This window comes from Lactuca virosa, chromosome 5 (assembly GCF_052849685.1).
Source record: "Lactuca virosa cultivar CGN04683 chromosome 5, Lactuca_virosa_CGN04683_v6, whole genome shotgun sequence".
In the NCBI taxonomy this organism is placed as follows: domain Eukaryota; kingdom Viridiplantae; phylum Streptophyta; class Magnoliopsida; order Asterales; family Asteraceae; genus Lactuca; species Lactuca virosa.
The window spans coordinates 79,298,074-79,321,407 of record NC_136430.1 but is presented as its reverse complement, the minus strand read 5'-3'; the positions used below and the strand labels follow the sequence as shown (position 1 = coordinate 79,321,407).

The window sequence follows — 23,334 nt, the reverse complement described above, 5'->3', positions numbered from 1 at the left end:
AGAATACCTGGTAATTTAGTGAACATTAAATTATTAGAGCTAGGATCAACCAAATCTTAGTTAAGCAATTAAATATTGAATTAGGCTGTGCTAGAGAACTCATATTATGATCATAAGTGTGTTTTGCAAATTAATCTTACATAGCTCCAATCCATTAAATAATAAATTCTGTGTTAACTAATGTGTGAATATACATTGATTTACATGAATTGATTAAATGTTAGTAAATTTGGAATTGAATTGCTAATACTTTATTAATTGGTAACCAACAGTAGTTGTCAAAGTTAATTTATGAACCATTGATGGAAAGTGGATTCGAACTAATAGAAGTGTTTGTTAATTAATTGAATTTAAGTTAGGAATTAAGTTTCTCTGATCTTGCAAAATCAGATAAAACCCCCATCTTTGCTAGAAAATTAGGTTAATTTAGTAGTAAATATATTAATTAGAAAATACCGTTCCCTGTGATCGACACCCGACTTACCCGACTATTCTATAATTTTGACTAGGTACACTGCCTAGGTGCAATTAGTTAGTTAATGTAGTTAGGTTATAAATATTAAAATTAGGTGTAGCTATTTTCACACATCAAGTTTTTGGCGCCGTTGCCAGGGACGGCTTATTAGATAGTTTATTTATTTGCTTTAGATTAATCGATCCTTTTTGTGGGGTAAAACCTGCAAAAAGTTACTTTTTCCAGCTTAGTTTTCTTTACAGTACTAGACTCACGATGTGAGTTCAATATTTTCTCGTTTTTCATTTTTCTTTTCTGCTTGTTTTTCTGCGACAACACGACGTGGTAGCCTTTACCACGTCGTGGTGAACAGTCAGTAAGCAATTTTTATTTAGTTTTTGTTCAGTTTTACGTTTTTATTTTGTTTATTTTGCAGGAGTTCATGACCAGAGGTTCCAACACACCTTTGGTACCACCACTTGAAGATCCAGAGTTAGCCCTTCACAAAAAGAAAGATAAGAACGTGAAAGAAGATCAAACACCAAAGAAGACACCCTTACAAGAACTCAAGTCAGTGTTCTCAAAGAAGTCGGGGAAGAAAAAGGGAGAATCGAGCTCATCTACAAAGGACAAGAGCAAGGTTGCAAGTTTAGATCAAATACCTATCCCAAACGAGTCTGAATACGAGTCCGAGAACGAGTTTGGACTATATATGAGCGAACCCGAAGACGAGCCAAGCAACGAAATGGCGAACATTGAAGAAATGTCAATGGGAGCTTACAAGAAGCGAATTCAAGATGATGTTGGTCCAGGTTTAGTACAACCAGCGATACCTGCCGCTGCCACATTCGAGCTGAAGGGACACATCCTGACTGCACTTAAGGATATCCCATTTTATGGGAAGGATCATGAGGATGCATTTAAGCATCTAGATAAGGTCAACGAAATTGCTGACTACTTCAATGTCCCGAATGTCAATAGAGATGCCATCTTACTAAGGATGCTACCAGTCACTTTCAAAGGAGCTGCAAAAGACTGGTTGAAAGCACTTCCTCCTGGTACAATCACTACTTGGGCTCAAATACGTGAGCAATTTCTAGATCAGTTTTGCCCACCTTCCAAGACAGCTAAACTCAAGAAGGCAATAGCCAACTTTGAGCAACAACCGAGGGAGTCACTATACGAAACTTGGGAGCGCTACAAAGGGTTGTTAAGGAATTGTCCTCAACATGATCTAAACGTTCAACAAGAGATGTCTATTTTCTATGATGGGGTAAATGTTATGACAAGACAACTCCTTGATTCTCAAGGGCCATTGACAAAGAAAAATCCAAGGGAGGTCAAGGAGTTAGTTGAAGAATTCGCAAGACACTCTCGTGAGTACCACAACCCAAGACAAGATGGAGCAAAAGGCAGTGAGGGTGCACATTCTGAAGAGATGGCTGCTATGATGGCGATGCTCAATACTATGGACCGGAGATTGACCCAAATGTACCAATCAATTCATGCAATAAGAGTTGGATGTGAGAAATGCAGTGGGCCACACTTGACTAAGGATTGCCATTTGGATGATTATGGGAACAAGAAGGCTCAAGTTTGCTAATCAAATGGGGACAAGTATGATGACGATTGGAGGAAGCCAAAGAAGGAGTAGCTGCCTTATGATGAGTACAAGAAACAGAAGGTGGAGAAATACATGCAGACTGGCCGGGGTTTTTACCAAAAAGAGCAACCACCAGCTGAGAAGAAAGCTGATTTGGAGACTATGTTGGTTCGTTTCATGGAAGCTTCAGAGAAGAGACATGATGATACAGATGCAACATTGAAGGATCAAAGAACAATGATGAAAGAATAGCAGACCTTGATGAAAAATCATCAAGCCATGATGATCGACCAGCAAAACTCACTGAGAAATCAGCAAGCCTCCATCAATAATCTTGAAGCTCAACTTGGCCAACTTACAACTTTGGTGAATGAGAAGCTATTTCCTCAAATTCCTGAAAAGAAGACTCAATCCCATGTTATGGCGATTGATACCGAAGAGGAAGCAATCTCTGAGTTTTTAGAAGCCCTAGAAGTGGAGCCAAAGCCATCCGGACCAAAGCCAAAGAAGACGAAGCTCTAAAACGAAAATGTTGCTGAATTACCAGACTCACGTCGTGAGCCCGCCATGTTCACGACGTGGGCTCAGTCTGAACAGAAAAATTCAGATTCCGTTCCGGCTTACCGACCGCCATTGTCGTTTCCGTCTCGAGCACATCTCAGTCCACTGGAAAGGGAACATCTGGAGTTTATTCAGCAAATAAAGGGTATTCCTATTAATACCCCTTTTATCGATTCACTTTCAAAAATTCCAGAATACGCGAAGTTCCAACAAGATATTATGGACACTCGTCAACAATTACAGAAGAACTCTAAAGTAATTCTTAGTGAGCAAAGTTCAAGAGTGGTATTGGGAGACATACCTAAGAAGATGGGAGATCTCGGACGCCTCACTCTTCTATGTGAGTTTGGTAACAATTTGAAGACTTATGCTTTAGCCGATTCCAGGGCTAGCATAAATTTGATGCCATATTCATTCTATCAAAAGCTGAATATTCAGAAAATGAAGGCTATAAAGATGACTATCCATATGGCCAATCGTTCGGTGACTCACCCAAGGGGAATTGTATAAGACATCCTTGTTAAAATTGGGAAATTTGTTTTCCCAGTTGACTTTGTGATTATGGATATGAAGGAGGATGTGAATGTCCCAATTATTCTTGGTGGCCCTCTACTTAATACTGCTCGAGCTTTAGTTGATGTTCGTGAATCGAAGCTTACGTTGAGGGTTGGTGATGATGAGGAGACATTTAGAATACAAGAAGGTTTTCAAGGAGAAGATGTAAAAGGTGAGGTGTTCAATATGGATGAAGATAATGATCTTGAAGAATTGGAGAAGCTAATGGAGGAAGAAATCAAGACAATTCATCAACTAAAACGCACCAAACCAAGAGCATCCGTCCCGTTCTTCGTTGAAGTCATTACCTACACAAAACCAACAACTTTGATGAGTGAGGAAAGCGATGAATTGTCGAGTGATGAAGACGAGGCTACTTCCAAGGAGACAAGTCCAATGGTAAAGGAGGGAAAGATTCCTATGGAGCTTAATAAAAGTGAAGAAAAATTAGAGACTAAAGGGATAAAACGTAAGCTCAATGTAGATGAAGTAAAAGCTAAAAAGGAAAATTCGAAAAAGGCGTACATTCGACGTGTTCAAGCATACAAAAAGTGATGGAAGGAGCAGAAAATCCAGATGGTGATGGACTCATCTGAAGATTCAACGTAGGGAGGCACGGAGTCCAGCTCACGACTCCATGAAAAAGAAGTGCTTCTCGGGAGGCAACCCGAGTTTGGTTTGCATTTTCTTTTATTTTCTTTTTAGGGTTTATTATGTTACTCTTCTTTCCTTTTCGTGGGTGAATTTCGGATTGCTAAAGGAGTCTCGGGAAGGAACGTTGAGTCAAGAGCGTATACGTCTAAACAAGTGTCGTTTAGTGTCTAAAGTCGAGAGTCGAGACCCACAATTGGAAATAAGTGTGGGGTGAGTCGAGAGAAAGGATAGAGTTAGAAGAGTCGTCAAATAATGCATTTAGAAGGGTCTTAATTCATTAAGACATTGGTTGAAGTTCATTCATTTACAAAAAAAAAAAAAAAGATGGGTTGTTCCAGTTTCTGTTTGCCCAGTTCTCATGTCGTGAGGCCTTATTTCTCACGTCGTGAGCTGGGTTACGAAGAAATTTAGAATTCAGATTTAGCGACCTCACATCGTGGACACTATGACTCATGTCGTGAGTTGAAAATTGTCACGAAATGCAGATTTCTCATTCACCATTTTCTACACACTTCACTACCATTCTCTTTGGAGCTATTTTGAAGACAATTATGGCTCGTTTCCTTCGATGTACAATGTGGCGTATGCTTTGCCACATTATTATTTACACCTTGGAGATTTGCACCACTTTTATTGAAGGTTGAAGTTTCAATTCCGTATTTTGTTGGCACTTTATATATTTCGCGAGTTCAAGGTCCAAGTTCCGACTTAGAAGAAGTCCATATTCGAGATGCACATTTCATCCACACATTTGGAGCTCGATCACGCCACTGCTATCACAGGGGAGTCTGTTCCTTTTTCTCCCTTTTATTGTTTTTAATTTAGTTTACGCATACAATGAGGGCATTGTATGTAATAAGTGTGGGGTAGGAGGTCGAAAAAGTAATTGCTTAGGTTGAAAAAAGTAAATTGCTAGAAATTAGTAAATTTAAAAATTTTAGAAATAGATTTGAAATAATAATCTAAATCAAATTTTCTAGTAATAATGATAATTTAAACTTAAGTTGCTAGCGTTGTGTGGGATGATCCGATGAGAGCTCAAATGTTTAGTTGAGCCGATATACGTTATAGTGCATTTGTGGCCTCCTTTATTCTAGTGAAATCATGGGACAAAAACACAACCTCGCTTAGTTTAAGGGATGCAATATGTTTAGCAGCATGTACTTGAAATGTATCCAGGAAAACTAATGCCTTAACCAATAAGGGTTGAAGTTAAGCGCCCCTGCTTAAGCATGTAGGGTTTTGAGTGAAAGAAAAAAGTGAGTACATGTAAAAAAAACGAGAGAGAGAAATTACCAAAAAGTGAAAAGTTGAAGAATTTTTGGAGCTATAGAAGTATCAAAGTTTGAAGATCAAAGATCAAAAATTCTGAAGAAAAATCAAAAGTTGAAGATACCAAAAATCACACAAAGAGGTGATGAATTCAAAGTACAAATTGAAGATCAAATGTCAAAGAAAGAAGAATTCAAGAGCTCCATTGTGGTATCTTAAAGTTGTAATTCTCTAGTTTATGTATGCTTGGGTAGCTTTACAAAAATACCTTGAGGTTAGGAAGATTTATACGGATGGATTCGGAGGGATGCATAAAATGAGCATTGTTCAAAAGAAGTGGGCGCGTGTTTATGAGGATTGTGAGTATTTAGAATTGAGGGGGGTTACTTTAAAACATTTTAGACACAAATGCACGCGTTGAGGTCTTGGCATAATGGCTGAAGTTTAGTTGGATCGTTCTATGTGATGTTGGTGATAAAGGTTTAATTTATAAATAATCAGATTTGCTTGAGGGCAAGCAAAACATAAGTGTGGGGTATTTTGATATTGCCATATTTATACGTATTTTTAGGCAATATTTATTTACATTTTTATTAATATCTTGGTTATTTGCATAGAGTTATGCTACTTATAAGGTTAAAATTGTTATTTGCAGCCAAAGTGAAGCATTCTCGAAGAAAGGGACCAAAATGGACAAAGCATGGAACTTTGGAGGCTTGAAGGAAAGAAGAATAAAAAAAACTCAGAAAAACACGTACTCACGACGTGAGTAATTGAAGACTCACGACGTGAGTGGAGTATTCTAGAAGATATGCATCGGATGAAAGAAGAGTCCTTGTCGAATACGTTAATCTCGCACTCACGATGTGAGGCTTATTGGCTCACGACGTGAGATGGGAAAAATCGGAAATTATATAAGCCCTTGTCCATTACGACTTGAAAAACTTTTGGCTGATTGAAGAAGTTCCGGGAGGCGATTTTGAGAGAAGTAGAAGGCCTGGAAGAGAGTTTCAACACCAAAGGAGTAGAGAAGATCATCAATGTCTTTAGATTTGGTACTTTTCATTATGTTTGTGAATATGACTTTTGTTGAATTGATTGCTAGGATGTCCAGCTATATCTAGCTACTTCTGTTAGCTAGATGAAGTTGGAATTCATGGTGTAATAACTTTATCTTTGACTTACTAGTTGGTTATGACTTGTGTTGATTGATTTTTACCTAGCATGTTTGATTTAGTATTTGATTGCTTTTAATTCTTGTTCTGTGTAGTTAGTGACTATTAATCTGCATGAATTAGAATACCTGGTAACATTAAATTATTAGAGCTAGGATCAACCAAATCTTAGTTAAGCAATTAAGTATTGAATTAGGCTGTGCTAGAGAACTCATATTATGATCATAAGTGTGTTTTGCAAATTAATCTTACATAGCTCCAATCCGTTAAATAATAAATTATGTGTTAACTAATGTGTGAATATACATTGATTTACATGAATTGATTAAATGTTAGTAAATTTGGAATTGAATTGCTAATACTTTATTAATTGGTAACCAACAGTAGTTGTCAAAGTTAATTTATGAACTCTTGAGGGAAAGCGGATTCGAACTAACAGAAGTGTTTGTTAATTAATTGAATTTAAGTTAGGAATTAAGTTTCTCTGATCGTTCAAAATCAGATAAAACCCCCGTCTTTGCTAGAAAATTTGGTTAATTTAGTAGTAAATATATTAATTAGAAAATACCGTTCCCAGTGATCGACACCCGACTTACCCGACTATTCTATAATTTTGACTAGGTACACTGCCTAGGTGCAATTAGTTAGTTAAGGTAGTTAGGTTATAAATATTAAAATTAGGTGTAGCTATTTGCACGCATCACAAGGCTTTGAGAATATTTTGAAGGAGCGCTACCGTGACCGGATTAGGGACAGACGTTGTATCGGTAATTACCGACGGATTTCTGACGAACCTGTCCAACTTTCGACATTTCGAGCATCATACGTCGTTTTTTCCGCTTTGTTTTTCTCACACATATATTATACATCAATTACTATATATTTACAAAATTATAGCTAATATACATATACGAACATCCGTGCACAGTATCAGATCCCCGCTAAAAATCTTATGCTTTAACATCTAATACATATTAATACATGGGATCCCGATGGTGTATACGGTTATATGTACTAAATTTACTATAATTTGTTCAATGTGTATTAATTGGATTTTAACAAATGTGTAACAAAATATATAGCGATAAAAACCATGTTTGGTCCCCGAAAACATGAAAATTAGAATTGAAACGACGGTCGCGAAGGTGTACATGGGTGTGCGTATGTGTATCTTAGCTATAATATATACAATATGTAGTTATTGATATATATTATTAGCCCGATTGTTTATGGGCTCTTTTGTCTTTAGCCCATTAGGGTTTCTGTCTAGCTAGTATTTATATCTGCTTTATTCTTTGTAGTCTTTATGCTTTTCTTTGAGAACCCTTGTAATTTCTCTTGATCATAATCATATGACAATGTTATTATGGTATCATAGCAGAGGTTTGATACGTTGTTAGAACCCTTGTAATTTCTCTTTATCATAATCATATGCTTTTCTAGGGTTACTGTTGCATGCCGTACTCGTTTGTTGTCGCTGCTATTCGTTGTTGATGTTTTGATTCGTTGTGTAACACCCGATTCCTGGTACGATTTTATTTAAGTATTTTCTTAAATTTTTGCCATGAACTCGGCGAGTCTGCGTCCCGACTCGCCGAGTAGCAGCGAGGTGGACACGGGATTTAAGCTGGGAACTCGGCGAGTAGACATATGGACTCGGCGAGTCCACCTGTCTGGATGAAACTCTATTTTCAGACTTTGCACCCTATTTTACCCATTCTAAAACACCCATTTCGTCCAATTTTCCTCCCAGAGAGCAGTAGAGAACAACCCTAGCTCCTTTAGTGTTCTTGAGTGATTTTGATCTTCCAAAGAAGGTTTGGAGCTTAGAAGAAGAATGAGGAAGTTGGAGTGTTCCAGAAGTGAAGGTAGACCCGAAATCTACTCTGGGGAAGGCATCAAATCAGGTAATAAAACCCTCACTTTGCTCATTAGCTCTTAGGTTCCTTTTTGTCCCCAATGGTTGATCTTCAAGCCTTAAAACCCCCAGATTTCGTGTGTATATGTGATAACCAGACCCTAGGAACTGAGACCCATGAGTTGGATCAGTTGCATGTCTCAGATTTGGCCAGATTGGGTGAAGAGTCGAAGGGAACTCGGCGAGTGCCAAAGTGCACTCGGCGAGTTCCATGAAGATGGCCTTAGACTCGACGAGTTGGATGAACAACTCAGCGAGTCCTATGAAGATTGCCTGGTACTCGGCGAGTCGTTCTTCAAACTCGGCGAGTCCCTTGAATATAGCCTTGAACTCGGCGAGTTGTTCTTCAAACTCGGCGAGCCATATGAACTGTCACTAGGATAAGAAGGGTTTAAGTGTAGGAGGTCCAACCCTTCGTAGTCGCACGTGGAATTAGCAATTTAACGTGTAGCTATAGTCCCAGAATCTCCAAATCTCCAAGTTGATGTTCTGATGGAAGATTGGAGCGAATTGTGAGATCTGTTCATCGGACTCGGCGAGTCCCCCCTTGGACTCGGCGAGTCCAGTCGCGGGTTTGTTAGTTGTCCCCGTTTAGCGAGTCAGGCTGACTCGGTGAGTGGGAACAGGGACCCGATGAGTCAGAGTCGGGCTAGACGTAGAAGGACTCGGCGAGTCGCTATATGGACTCGGCGAGTCCAGTCAATCAGAGAGTTGACTTTGACCAAGAAGTTGACTTTGACCAGTCATTTGACCTAAGGGGTATTTATGAGTACCTAATGCATGATTACAGATTTATAGCCGGAGGGTTACCGGTGCGGCAGCCAGGCGTAGGTTGAGCGGGTTTTCAGCAGCTACCCTCGAGGTGAGTTACCTTCCAGTAGCGGTAGGTCTACGGCCACAATGCCGGCCCACCAGTAGGAGTTGTATGTTGGATGATTGTCTTTGTGATATCATCTAGGTTTGCTACTACCTGATATGTTATGTGCTAGTATGATATGATGTTATATGCTAGTAGCAGTAGGGGAGATAGTCCCCAGGGTTTCCAGTCGATAGGGCCGAAAGGGGTAGTCATACCCAGTCATGTTAGACAGATTATGGTTATGTGATATATGTTATGTGGTAGTAGTAGAGGGGTGAAATAGTCCCCAGTATCCGGTCGAAAGGACCGAAGGGGAGGCCAGCACCCAGATATGTTGGGCAGTATCCGGTCGAAAGGACCAAAGGGGTAGGTCGGGCACCCAGATATGCCTGACAGTATCTGTATGTTATGTGATTGTATGGTATGTGGTACGATGGGGGAACTCACTAAGCTTCGTGCTTACAGTTTACAGTTTTGTTTCAGGTACCTCTTCAGCTAGGGGAAAAGAGCCGGCGCGGTAGCGGCATATCACACACACTCTTGTTTCCGCACTATGGATTTTCTGGGATGTACTCTGAATATTTTACTATGATGTTACCGGTTTTCAGACATGAATTAATATTATGAATGTTTTGTAACGATGTTTTTATGTATTAACCTAATTTAAAAATGAAATTTTTAGCTGGTATTTTTGGGATGTTACAAGTTGGTATCAGAGCCCTGGTTTGAGGGATTCGGACACACCTTCGGGGGTGTCTGGACTCAAATCGAGGGGATTAAAAGATTTTTTTTTTATAAAGAAATGATTTTTCTAAAGACTAAGTAAAAGAGTTTCGAGGAAGAAAGAACAAGGTGTGTGATGTGCGCGACCGGCCGAGCTCAAGTAAGTTTTCCCCAAAGTACCCATACAAGTTATTGTTATGATTATCAGTTCCAGTTTCAGTAGAACAGCATGCTAGAATAGGACTAAGGATCTAGGAATGCTGCCTTATGTGCCTGCTTTATGTGTTCCAGCTTTATGAGAATTGCATGCTAGTACAGATCAGTCAGTATGATAGCCAGAATAGTATATACTTGATTATGTGTACTCAATGCACGAATGCTGCTTGCTATGTGCTTTTAGGAGTTCTAGTTGTCTCTCACTAACTAGTAAACGAATATGTTACATTACATATTGCAAGGACTAAATAATTTCAGAAGGTTGGGTCTAGCCCTGCTTCGCAGCTCTTGTCTGAGTCCAACCGTTGTAGGGTAGGACCTCTCATTCGAAGAATTATCTAGTCTGAGTAATATGTAATAGTATTCGCGAGCTAGTTAGGGAAAGAAAGCAGGGACTTCTTGTGCAGCTGATGGCAGAGAGTGGGTGGCGATTACTTAGGGCAAGCCTAGGGCAAGAGTAGCACGAGAACCGCAGTATTAGTAGAAAGGACTTGGTTGAGTTGAGGCAATTCTTGAGGAAAGTACGGATAGACGTGGAAGGTAGTATGGGCCCGTACTACTGAAAGCGGAGGATCCGTACTCGATTCAAAAAGGGCCGAGACGAGACCGGGGACTTGTGATATGTATGTAAGCCTCGTTAGTGGAATATAGTTTGATGGTGGTTATGCTATGTTTTGCAGTATGGTGACCACACGACAGGGAGCGGGAGGCTCAGGATTGGGTTCGGGTTCAGGGTCCGAACCAGTTGATGAGGGTCTACGCGAGTTCATCGCGTCAGAGATTACCAGGGGCATCCTTGAGTCGACTCCCATCATCTTTGGGTCGATCAAGGAGGGTATTGTAGAGTTGATGGAGGATCGTCTCAGGGCGTTCAGGAGTGATATGGCGGCTAGCCAGTCAGGACCACACACACTGTCCTTTAAGGACTTCATGGGCAGTGGTGCATCAGATTTCCATGGGGCGAAGGACCCCATTGCTGCCAGACGATGGATTGCAGACCTTGAGTCTGCACAGCTGATCAGCTTCTGCCCCGAGGGGTCGAAGGTACGATTTGCAGCAGGGTGTCTACGTGACAGAGCTAGAGATTGGTGGGAGTCGGTTTGTGACTCTTTGGGAACCGCGGCCATTGAGGCTATGACATGGCCGGACTTTGTGACACGATTCAGGACGGAGTTCGCGCCTGCGGTGGAGCTCCAGCAGTTAGAACGGGAGTTCTTGGATATGAGGCAGACGACAGAGACAGTGGCGAAGATCACCGCCAAGTTCCAGGAGAGGGCGTTACTGGTACCTCAGTATGCGGGTGATGAGGACATGAGGAGGACCCGCTACCACGACATGCTCCGAGCCGACATCCGGGAGCATGTCAGTTTTTCAGCTTGCCCTACCCTGGAGTCCATGATTGCCAGGGCAAGGGAGAGGGAGATTGATCTGGGTCACATTCTGAAGAGAAAGGCTGAGGAGGGACAGATGACTGGGGCTTCGGGGAAGAAGCCCAAGGGATCAGATCCGGGCCCAAGAGACCCACCGAGTCGTAGCCGCTGCAGGAAATGCGGCAAGTCGCATGAGGGACCATGCATGTTAGGATCGTCAGGCTGCTACAAGTGCGGTAAGACGGGGCACTTTAGCAGGGATTGTACTGCTCCTACTCCGGTATTTCAGACGTCCGAGTTGCTGTGTTTCCACTGCAACCAGAGGGGCCACAAGAGGGCCAATTGCCCTCAATTGACAGCAGCAGCGCCAGTAGGGGCGCCAGCTCCAACGACCCTGCGGATTACGGATGGCCGGCAGGGCAAGGCAGAGGCTCCGGTGGTGAGGAGCCGGGCATTTCAGCTGACAGCCGAGGAGGCACGCGCTGCACCCGATGTGGTGACGGGTATGATTCTTTCCCTCTGACCTATTTATATGAGATTTACGATATTGATATGTGCTCTGTGTATATACGTTTAGGATCGTTCCATGTGAACGGTATTCCATTCCAGGTGTTGTTTGATTCGGGGGCTACCTGATCCTTTGTTTCTCTTGCACTTAGCAAGAAGTTTCCTGAGTCCTCGGGCATGTTGGATTGCCTTTTAGAGGTCGAGATTGCGGACGACCGGTCGGTGCGAGCATCAGAGGTCTTCCGAGATTGTGTATTGAGGTTGTTCGAAGAGCGGTATTTGGTTGACCTAGTTCCCATTCCATTGCGGGGAAACAAGGTCATTATTGGTATGGATTGGCTGAGTCCCAATGGGGCAGTGATAGATTGCGCGCAGCAGTTAGTACGAGTCAGAGCCCCAAGTGGGGGAGAGTTAGTAATTCAGGGTCAGAGATCACAGCGAGGGCCAGCCTTCTGTTCGGCAGCGAGGGCGAGGCATTACCTTCAGCAGGGTTGCGCAGGATATGTCGCATATGTCATGGACAGCCGGGAGGCGGGTAAGGCGATGGTGGGCGATGTGCCCGTAGTACGAGAGTTCGCGGATGTATTCCCCGAGGAGCTGCCTGGGATACCTCCGGAGCGACAGGTGGAGTTCAGGATCGACCTAGTCCCTGGTGCGGCTCCGATAGCCAAGGCACCGTATCGGTTGGCTCCTCCTGAGATGCAGGAGTTGTCTACACAACTTCAGGAGCTGTTAGACAGAGGTTTCATTCGATCGAGCAGTTCACCCTGGGGATCCCCGATTCTGTTTGTGAAGAAGAAGGACGGGTCGCATCGGATGTGTATCGATTATAGGGAGCTGAATAAGGTAACGGTGAAGAAACGCTACCCACTCCCGAGGATTGACGACCTCTTTGACCAGCTTCAGGGAGCATCTTGGTTCTCCAAGATAGATTTGCGTTCAGGGTATCACCAGGTGAGGGTCGGAGAGGAGGATGTGCAGAAGACGGCATTTCAAACACGTTATGGCCACTATGAGTTCGTGGTGATGCCTTTCGGGCTCACCAATGCTCCTGCCGCGTTCATGGACCTCATGAACCGCGTGTGTAGACCGATGTTAGACCGGTCGGTGATAGTATTTATTGATGATATCTTGGTTTACTCCAAGACGCGAAAGCAGCATGAGGAGCATTTGCGAGAGGTTCTAGAGACCTTGAGGACGGAGAACTTGTATGCCAAGTTCTCCAAGTGTGAGTTCTGGTTGCGCGAGGTGCAGTTTCTTGGGCACCTTGTCAACCAGAACGGGATTTCGGTGGATCCGGCCAAGGTGGAGGCCGTGATGAGATGGGAGGTTCCGAAATCTCCATCTGAGATTTGGAGTTTCCTGGGATTGGCTGGCTACTATCGGAGATTCATCCAGGATTTCTCCAAGATAGCATTACCCCTGACCAGGTTAACGAGGAAGGCCGTGGTCTTTCGTTGGGGGCCTGAGCAGCAGGCATCATTCGAGACACTGAGACAGAGATTGTGCGAGGCGCCAATCTTAGCCTTGCCAGAGGGCATGGAGGATTTTGTTGTATACTGCGATGCGTCCACCTCGGGTTTGGGCGCAGTATTGATGCAGAGAGGGCATGTCATCGCTTACGCGTCGAAGCAGCTGAAGCCTCACGAGGCGAACTACCCGACGCATGATTTGGAGTTGGGGGCCGTTGTGTTCGCCCTCAAGATTTGGCGTCATTACCTCTATGGGGTTCGCTGTACGATTTACACGGACCACAAGAGTTTGAGGTACCTCATGGACCAGCCAAATCTGAATATGAGGCAGCGTCGGTGGCTTGATGTGGTAAAGGATTACGAATGTGAGATCCTCTACCACCCAGGGAAGGCCAATGTCGTGGCCGATGCGCTTAGCCGCAAGGCAGCACCGAGCAGGGATATCTGTTTGAGGATGACGGTGGTGACTCCGCTTCTGGAGCGGATCCGGGAGGCTCAGCAGGAGGCTATGAAGGAGGAACATCGGAAGAGTGAGCGGATTGTGGGACAGGTTTCCTCCTTCGACCATGACAGCAGGGGATTATTGACATTACACCGCAGGGTGTGGGTTCCATACCTCGGAGGCGTGCGCCTGGTTCTGATGGAGGAGGCGCACAAATCCCGATTCTCCATTCATCCAGGGGCAACGAAGATGTATAGGGATCTTCGTCTGGACTATTAGTGGCCCTGCATGAAGCGGGATGTAGCATGGTACGTTGAGCGGTGCCTGACCTGTAGGAAGGTCAAGGCCGAACACCAGAGACCGCACGACAAGATGCAACCGTTGGATATCCAACTGTGGAAATGGGAAGACATCACGATGGATTTCATCACCAAGCTTCCCAGGACCGCGCGGGGAGTGGATTCGATATGGGTCATCGTCGATCGGTTGACCAAGAGCGCCCACTTTATCCCGATTCAGGAGAGCATCACGGCCGAGAAATTGGCCGATATCTACATCAGAGAGGTAGTGGCACGGCATGGGGTGCCAGTTTCAGTGATTTCGGATAGGGATGTGCGGTTCATTTCCAGGTTCTGGAAGAAGTTTCATGACGAGCTGGGTACTCATCTGCATTTTAGTACAGCCTTCCACCCGCAGACGGATGGCCAGAGCGAGCGGACCATCCAGACTCTGGAGGACATGCTGCGGGTGTGTGTTTTAGACTTCGGTGGTAGCTGGGATACCTATCTTCCTTTAGCCGAGTTTTCATACAATAACAGCTATCACGTGAGTATTGACTGTCCTCCCTTCGAGATGTTATACGGGAGGAAGTGCAGGACCCCGATATGTTGGGGCGAGGTTGGACAGAGAGTCATGGGGAGCACCGAAGTAGTGCTCAAGACGACGGAGAAGATTCAGCAGGTCCGGAGCAGGCTTCAGACTGCTCAGAGTCGGTAGAAGAGTTATACCGATAGGCGACGATCAGACTTGGAGTTCCAGGTTGGGGATATGGTTCTCCTGAAAGTGTCGCCTTGGAAGGGCGTCATCCGATTCAGGAAGAGGGGCAAGTTGGGTCCCAGGTATATTGGACCGTTTAGCGTTGCAGCCCGAGTGGGCAAGGTGGCATACCGGCTGGATCTGCCAGCCGAACTCAGTCAAATCCACAGCACTTTCCACGTCTCCCAGCTGCGGAAGTGCCTGGTGGACGACTCAGCTGTGGTACCTTTGGAGGACATCCAGGTTGATGACAGCCTGAATTATATCGAGCGGCCTGTGGCTATCCTAGACCGGAAGTCGAAGGAACTGAGGAACAAGAGGGTGGAGCTGGTGAAGGTGCAATGGCAGCACCAGAAGGGCTCGGAATGGACTTGGGAGCCCGCGGATGAGATGGTGGAGCATTATCTGGAGCTGTTCCGCGAGGGAGCAGCAGACTTCGAGGACGAAGTCTAAAATAAGTGGGGGAGATTTGTAACACCCGATTCCTGGTACGATTTTATTTAAGTATTTTCTTAAATTTTTGCCATGAACTCGGCGAGTCTGCGTCCCGACTCGCCGAGTAGCAGCGAGGTGGACACGGGATTTAAGCTGGGAACTCGACGAGTCGACATATGGACTCGGTGAGTCCACCTGTCTGGATGAAACTCTATTTTCAGACTTTGCACCCTATTTTACCCATTCTAAAACACCCATTTCGTCCCATTTTCCTCCCAGAGAGCAGTAGAGAACAACCCTAGCTCCTTTAGTGTTCTTGAGTGATTTTGATCTTCCAAAGAAGGTTTGGAGCTTAGAAGAAGAAGGAGGAAGTTGGAGTGTTCCAGAAGTGAAGGTAGACCCGAAATCTACTCTGGGGAAGGCATCAAATCAGGTAATAAAACCCTCACTTTGCTCATTAGCTCTTAGGTTCCTTTTTGTCCCTAATGGTTGATCTTCAAGCCTTAAAACCCCCAGATTTCGTGTGTATATGTGATAACCAGACCCTAGGAACTGAGACCCATGAGTTGGATCAGTTGCATGTCTCAGATTTGGCCAGATTGGGTGAAGAGTCGAAGGGAACTCGGCGAGTGCCAAAGTGCACTCGGCGAGTTCCATGAAGATGGCCTTAGACTCTACGAGTTGGATGAACAACTCAGCGAGTCCTATGAAGATTGCCTGGTACTCGGCGAGTCGTTCTTCAAACTCGGCGAGTCCCTTGAATATAGCCTTGAACTCGGCGAGTTGTTCTTCAAACTCGGCGAGCCATATGAACTGTCACTAGGATAAGAAGGGTTTAAGTGTAGGAGGTCCAACCCTTCGTAGTCGCACGTGGAATTAGCAATTTAACGTGTAGCTATAGTCCCAGAATCTCCAAATCTCCAAGTTGATGTTCTGATGGAAGATTGGAGCGAATTGTGAGATTTGTTCGTCGGACTCGGCGAGTCCCCCCTTGGACTCGGCGAGTCCAGTCGCGGGTTTGTTAGTTGTCCCCGTTTAGCGAGTCAGGCTGACTCGGTGAGTGGGAACAGGGACCCGATGAGTCAGAGTCGGGCTAGACGTAGAAGGACTCGGCGAGTCGCTATATGGACTCGGCGAGTCCAGTCAATCAGAGAGTTGACTTTGACCAAGAAGTTGACTTTGACCAGTCATTTGACCTAAGGGGTATTTATGAGTACCTAATGCATGATTACAGATTTATAGTCGGAGGGTTACCGGTGCGGCAGCCAGGCGTAGGTTGAGCGGGTTTTCAGCAGCTACCCTCGAGGTGAGTTACCTTCCAGTAGCGGTGGGTCTACGGCCACAATGCCGGCCCACCAGTAGGAGTTGTATGTTGGATGATTGTCTTTGTGATATCATCTAGCTTTGCTACTACCTGATATGTTATGTGCTAGTATGATATGATGTTATATGCTAGTAGCAGTAGGGGAGATAGTCCCCAGGGTTTCCGGTCGATAGGGCCGAAAGGGGTAGTCATACCCAGTCATGTTAGAGAGATTATGGTTATGTGATATATGTTATGTGGTAGTAGTAGAGGGGTGAAATAGTCCCCAGTATCCGGTCGAAAGAACCGAAGGGGAGGCCAGCACCCAGATATGCTGGGCAGTATCCGGTCGAAAGGACCGAAGGGGTAGGTCGGGCACCCAGATATGCCTGACAGTATCTGTATGTTATGTGATTGTATGGTATGTGGTACGATGGGGGAACTCACTAAGCTTCGTGCTTATAGTTTACAGTTTTGTTTCAGGTACCTCTTCAGCTAGGGGAAAAGAGCCGGCGCGGTAGCGGCATATCACACACACTCTTGTTTCCGCACTATGGATTTTCTGGGATGTACTCTGAATATTTTACTATGATGTTACCGGTTTTCAGACATGAATTAATATTATGAATGTTTTGTAACGATGTTTTTATGTATTAACCTAATTTAAAAATGAAATTTTTAGCTGGTATTTTTGGGATGTTACACGTTGTTACTGTTGATTCGTTGTTGCTGCTGTTGGTTCGTTGTTGCTGTTGATTTGTAATTGCTGCTGTTGGTTCATTATTCGATTGATTGCTTCCGCTGGTTTGTTACTCCTTTCATTCTCAGATTGTTATGTTGTCAGTGTGGTTATTTATTCACCATCAACATGACTGGAAAGGATGATTCCCTTAAGTCAATCAGTACTCGTTTGGATGGAAAGAATTATACGTATTGGAGTTACGTTATGAAGAACTTCCTTCGTGGGAAGAATATGTGGGGCTATGTCACTGGGACTAAAGCCAAACCCTCAGTGCCTCAAATTGAGAATTTTGATCTGTTGCTTGATGCTTGGGAGACTGATAATTCCAAGGTCATTACTTGGATTAATAACTCTGTTACTCAGTCTATTGGTATGCAATTGGCTAAATATGACACAGCAAAAGAAGTTTGGAATCACTTGGAGAGACTGTATACTCAGTTGAATTTTGCTAAACAATATCAGTTGGAATATGATATCCGTGCTCTTCAACAGAATGACCAGAGTATTCAAGATTTCTATGCCACTATGTATGATCTGTGGGACCAATTGGCTCTTACTGAATCTAAAGAGTTAAAAGATTTTGAGCCTTACATTGCTAGGAGGGAAGAACAACGCTTGGTCCAGTTCTTGATGGCCTTGCGTTCTGATTTTGAAGGCCTACGTGGAACCATTCTTCATCGCTCTCCTCTTCCCTCAGTGGATTTTGTTGTCCATGAGTTAATTGAAGAAGAGACTCGTATCAAGTCTCATGCGGATAAAGGGTTTAAAGAAACCTCTATTCCTACTCCCGCTCCTGCTGTGCTTGCTGTTTCCTCCAATCAGTCTCGACAAACGTCAAGGGTTGCTTATGATAAGTGTGCATTCTGCAAACAGAAAAATCATTGGAAAGCTCAGTGTCCATTGTCAGTCAACAAGGGTAGATCTGGTCAACCTCAATCAGGGCAACAAAATAGGTCTGGCCAACAGAAGTTTCAGCCACGTTCCTCTGATAGTCCTCCATGGACCCCTCGTCCTCCACAGTTTGTTGCTGCTGCTGCTGTACCACCAGTTGACACAGAATCGGTTGGACACATGCCACCATCTGCATTGGATCCCAAGGTGTTTGAGAGCTTCAGACAGTATTTGGCGTCTAATCCCACTGCCATGTATGCATCTATGTCTCATTATGTTCCTTCTTCATCTGGTACATCAGGTATTCCTTCATCTTTGTGGATTTTAGATTCTGCTGCAACCCATCATATGACTCCTCATTTGTCATCATTTACTTCTATGTCGCAAGTGTCATCTATTTCTGTTAAGTCTGCTAGTGACACATCTATGCTAGTTGAGGGTGTTGGGTCTTTCTCTATTTCTCATATCACTCTTCCTTATGTTTATTACATTCCCAAACTTACTTTGAATCTTGCCTCAGTCAGTCAGTTATGTAAGTCTGGTAACTAGGTGTTGTTTTCTGATTCTGTCTGTGTTATACAGGATCAACACACCCAGAAGGTGATTGGGATCGGCCGTAGGGTGGGGGAACTATATGTCTTGGAGGTCCTCAAAGTATCTGTTGTTGCTGCTTCCAGCATTGATTTATCTTCTTTTCGTTTGAGTCCTTTGTCGTCTGACTTTTATCTTTGGCATTCTCGTTTGGGACATGTGTCTGTATCACGTTTGAATTTTTTAGCATCTAGTGGTGTTTTGGTTCATTTAAACTCTTGTGATATTTCTGATTGTAGTGGTTGCAAACTGGCAAAATTCTCTGCTTTACCCTTCAATAAAAGTATGTCTTGTTCTACTGCTCCTTTTGACATTATTCATTCTGATGTATGGGGTCCTGCACCAGTATCCACAAAGGGTGGGTCAACCTATTATGTATCTTTTATAGATGATTATACTCGATATATATGGGTTTATCTTATGAAACGTAGATCTGATTTCTTTGATATTTACAACAATTTTAGAGCTCTTGTTAAAACTCAACATTCGGCTGTGATTAAGTGCTTCAGGTGTGAATTAGGAGGTGAATATACCTCTAATGATTTCTCTCAGTTACTTGCTTCTGATGGTACCATACACCAGTCTTCGTGTACTGACACACCTCAGCAAAACAGTGTGGCAGAACGAAAACATCATCATATTGTTGAGACTGCCCACTCATTGCTCCTGTCTGTGCAGGTCCCTAGTGCCTTTTGGGGAGAAGCAGTCCTAACCGCTGTGTATGTGATTAATCGTATCCCTACTTCATTGAATTCAGGAATATCTCCTTTTGAGAAGTTATATGGTCATCTACCAGACTACTCTTCCTTACGAGTTTTTGGATGTACTTGTTTTGTTCTTCGTCCTCATGTTGAAAGGAACAAGCTGGGGCCGAAATCTGCTATTTGTGTATTTTTGGGGTATGGTATTGGTCAGAAAGGATACCGTTGCTATGATCCTGTGAGTCAGAAGTTATATGTTTCCCGACACGTTACTTTTTTGGAACATATTCCTTTCTACTCGATTCCTGCTACAGCCCACAATGTAACGAAGTCCGATCTTCTGCATATTGATCCTTTTAATGAAGATATAGAGGCTTGAGATTCATCTATGCCAACTGATCCCTCAGCTCATGACACACCCACTTCTTCAGAGGGTGCCTCGACTCCACCTGTTCCTGAGCCTGATCCTCTGATTATTGAAGTTGAGGATCCACCTCCACCACCACCTCTCAGGAGATCTTCTCGTCCTGTCAAGTCCACCAAGCTACCATATTTTTTTTACTCTACATATTCAGGACCGTTTGCATCTTTTATAGCAAGTATCCATCATCTGTCTGAACCTGAATCATATAGAGGAGCTGTTACAGATCCTCTTTGGCAGAATGCTATGGCTGAAGAACTCACTGCTCTCCATCAGACTCATACATGGGATTTGGTTTCTCTTCCTCCTGGGAAACATACGATAGGTTGTCATTGGGTGTACAAGATAAAAACAAAAGTTGATGGTTCTGTTGAACGATACAAGGCTAGACTTGTAGCAAAAGGGTATTCCCAACAGTATGGATTTGACTACGAGGAGACATTTGCCCCTGTTGCAAAGATGACGATAGTTCGTACTATGATTGCAGTTGCATCCATCCGATAGTGGAAGATCTTTCAAATGGATGTCAAGAATGCCTTTTTGAATGGTGACCTTCATGAAGAGGTTTATATGACCCCTCCTCCAGGAATTCAGCACCGACCAGGTGAGGTTTGTCGGCTTCGCAAAGCTTTGTATGGGCTCAAGCAAGCTCCTCGTGCTTGGTTTGAGAAATTCTCCACAGTGATTACCTCTCTTGGATTTATCCAGAGTAATCACGATTCTGCTCTGTTTGTTAGATGTTCGAGTGCAGGACGGATTCTTCTATCCTTATATGTGGATGACATGATTATTACAGGTGATGACCATGGTGGTATTGAGTCTTTGAAGCATGATCTAGCTCGTCGATTTGCTATGAAGTATTTGGGCTTGCTGCGTTATTTCTTGGGTATTGAGGTTGCTCAGTGTAAGAAATGGTACCTTCTTTCCCAGACTAAATATATATCTGACTTGTTTACACGGGCGGGCCTCTCTGACAATCAGACTGTTGATACTCCTCTTGAAACCAATGCACGATATTCTCCTACTGATGGTGTTCCTTTGTCTGATTCGAATATTTATCGCACTGTGGTGGGAAGTTTGGTTTATCTCACAGTTACTCGTCCAGATATTGCTCATGTTGTTCATGTTGTCAATCGGTTTGTTACTGCTCCTACCTCTGTTCATTGGGGAGCTGTTCTTCGCATTCTGAGATATCTTCGTGGCACTCAGTTTCAGACTCTCTTGTTTCCCTCGACGTCTTCTCTTGAGTTACGTGCCTATAGTGATGCTGATTGGGATGGTGATCGTCATGATCGTAAGTCCACCACTGGATTTTGTGTATTTCTTGGAGAGTCTCTTATTTCATGGAAGAGGAAGAAATAGGATGTTGTCTCTAGATCTTCCACGGAGGCTGAATATCGTGCTATGGCTGTAACTACATGTGAGATTATCTGGTTACGGTGGCTGCTTGCGGATATGGGAGTTTACGTTTCTTCATCTACTCCCTTGCATTGTGATAATAAAAGTGCGATACAAATTGCGAAGAATTCTGTTTTTCATGAGCGGACGAAGCACATTGAGATTAATTGTCATTTTACCCGTCATCACCTGCAGCTTGGGGCCATTTCGCTTCCATTTGTTTCAACAACCTTGCAGCTTGCGGATATTTTTACGAAGGCTTTATCGGCTTCTCGGTTTCGGTTCTTATGTCACAAACTCTCAATGCTAATTGCAGCGGCATTGTGAGTATAAGGGGGGATGTTAGTCTATATATTATTAGCCCGCTTGTTTATGGGCTCTTTTGTCTTTAGCCCATTAGGGTTTCTATCTAGCTTGTATTTATATCTGCTTTATTCTTTGTAGTCTTTATGCTTTTCTTTGAGAACCCTTGTGATTTCTCTTTATCATAATCATATGACAATGTTATCAATTGATGTAGTATATGTGTGTGAGAAAAAGAAAGCGGAAAAAACAACATATGGTGCTCGAAATGTCAGAAATTAGAACAATTCAGTCGTAAATCCGTCGGTAATTACCGACGGATTTGCGACGGCTACTAAGTCCGTCGCTAATCCGTCAGTAATTACCGATGAATTTCCGATGGACATATCTAACTTTCGACATTTCGAGAACCATACGTCGTTTTTTCCGCTTTGTTTACAAAATTATACCTAATATACATATACGAACATCCGTGCACACTATCGGAGCCCAACTAAAGATCTTATGCTTTAACATCTAATACATGGGATCCCGATGGTGTATACAGTTGTATGTACTAAATTTACTATAATTTGTTCAATGTGTATTAATTGGATTATAATAAATGTGTAAGAAAATATATAGCGATAAAAACCATGTTTGGTCCTCGAAAACTTGAAAATTAGAATTGAAACGTCGGTCCCGAAGGTGTACATGGGTGTACGTATGTGTATCTTAGCTATAATTTATAAAATTTGTAGTTATTGATGTATTATATGTGTGTGAGAAAAAGAAAGCGGAAAAAATGATGTATGGTGCTCGAAATGTATCTTAGCGTCTTTTTCCCCTTTGTGTCTCCCACTACTGCCTTTGTCGACCGGAGACCCCCCTTTCTTCCTTTTTGGCGATCGCCGGAGCCTTCTTCTCGGCGCTGCCGCCGTCGACATTGGCGTAGGTCGCCGCCCTTCTTAGCTCCGGTCACCCACACTCTTGCTCGATTTGTTCTTCTCCAACGAAGGTAAACCCTATATTTTTTAAATACAAATTGAAGCAAAGAAGGGTATGAACATCAATAGCTCACTATATGATCTCGATTTCTCTACCCGTCTTAGTTCTTTGACCCTTTCTCTACATGTTGATCCTTGTTTATTCAATTGGATGTACCATAATAAACATGCTGGTGAAAAAAGGAAGGAATGTGAGAGATGCACTCCAGGTGCTCGATAAAATGCCTGAGAGAAGAGCAACTCCTACCTAATATGGGAGCAAACAATCACACCTTAGACTGAAATTCGTACCGGACAGTTGCATCTAACGATGCTTACGATCTAGTTTTGTATACTGGTTTAAGCATCTTAGCAAGTGAATGTATTGTGTTGAGCCATTTAATAAATACACATATATAAGGTAGGGAAGTAAAATGTAAATTGGTAAAAAGGTTCAATATTTGGCTTTGGTTGGGAGGCATGCGTACTGTATACAGAGTAGCAATAGAGAATTTAGTTAATTTTTTCTATATCTCTTTTGCATTCTTTGATTTCAATGATATCTTTGTGCATTTATTTAAAGAGTTTTACAATGATTATTTAAAGGGTTTTACAATGATGGTTATATAATTTGGAATGATGAGGACGGATATTAGGAGCATTTTCTTTTGTTGTGCATCATTAAATTATGATTTGTTATTGTAATGATGTTAGACATCCTGATATTATTTTAAATATTTCTTTTCGCATGACTTATCAATCTAATAT

The 23,334-nt window shown here is 43.2% G+C and overlaps 1 non-coding gene across 1 annotated transcript; it reads right to left on the bottom strand.

Annotated features, from left to right (window-relative positions):
* Nucleotides 1–1,583: 1,583 nt before the first annotated feature.
* On the bottom strand, nt 1,584–1,690 carry LOC145117997 (small nucleolar RNA R71). Its single transcript, XR_013712984.1, has one exon. It is a non-coding gene; the product is annotated as a small nucleolar RNA R71 (small nucleolar RNA).
* Between the last annotated feature and the right edge of the window lie 21,644 nt (nt 1,691–23,334).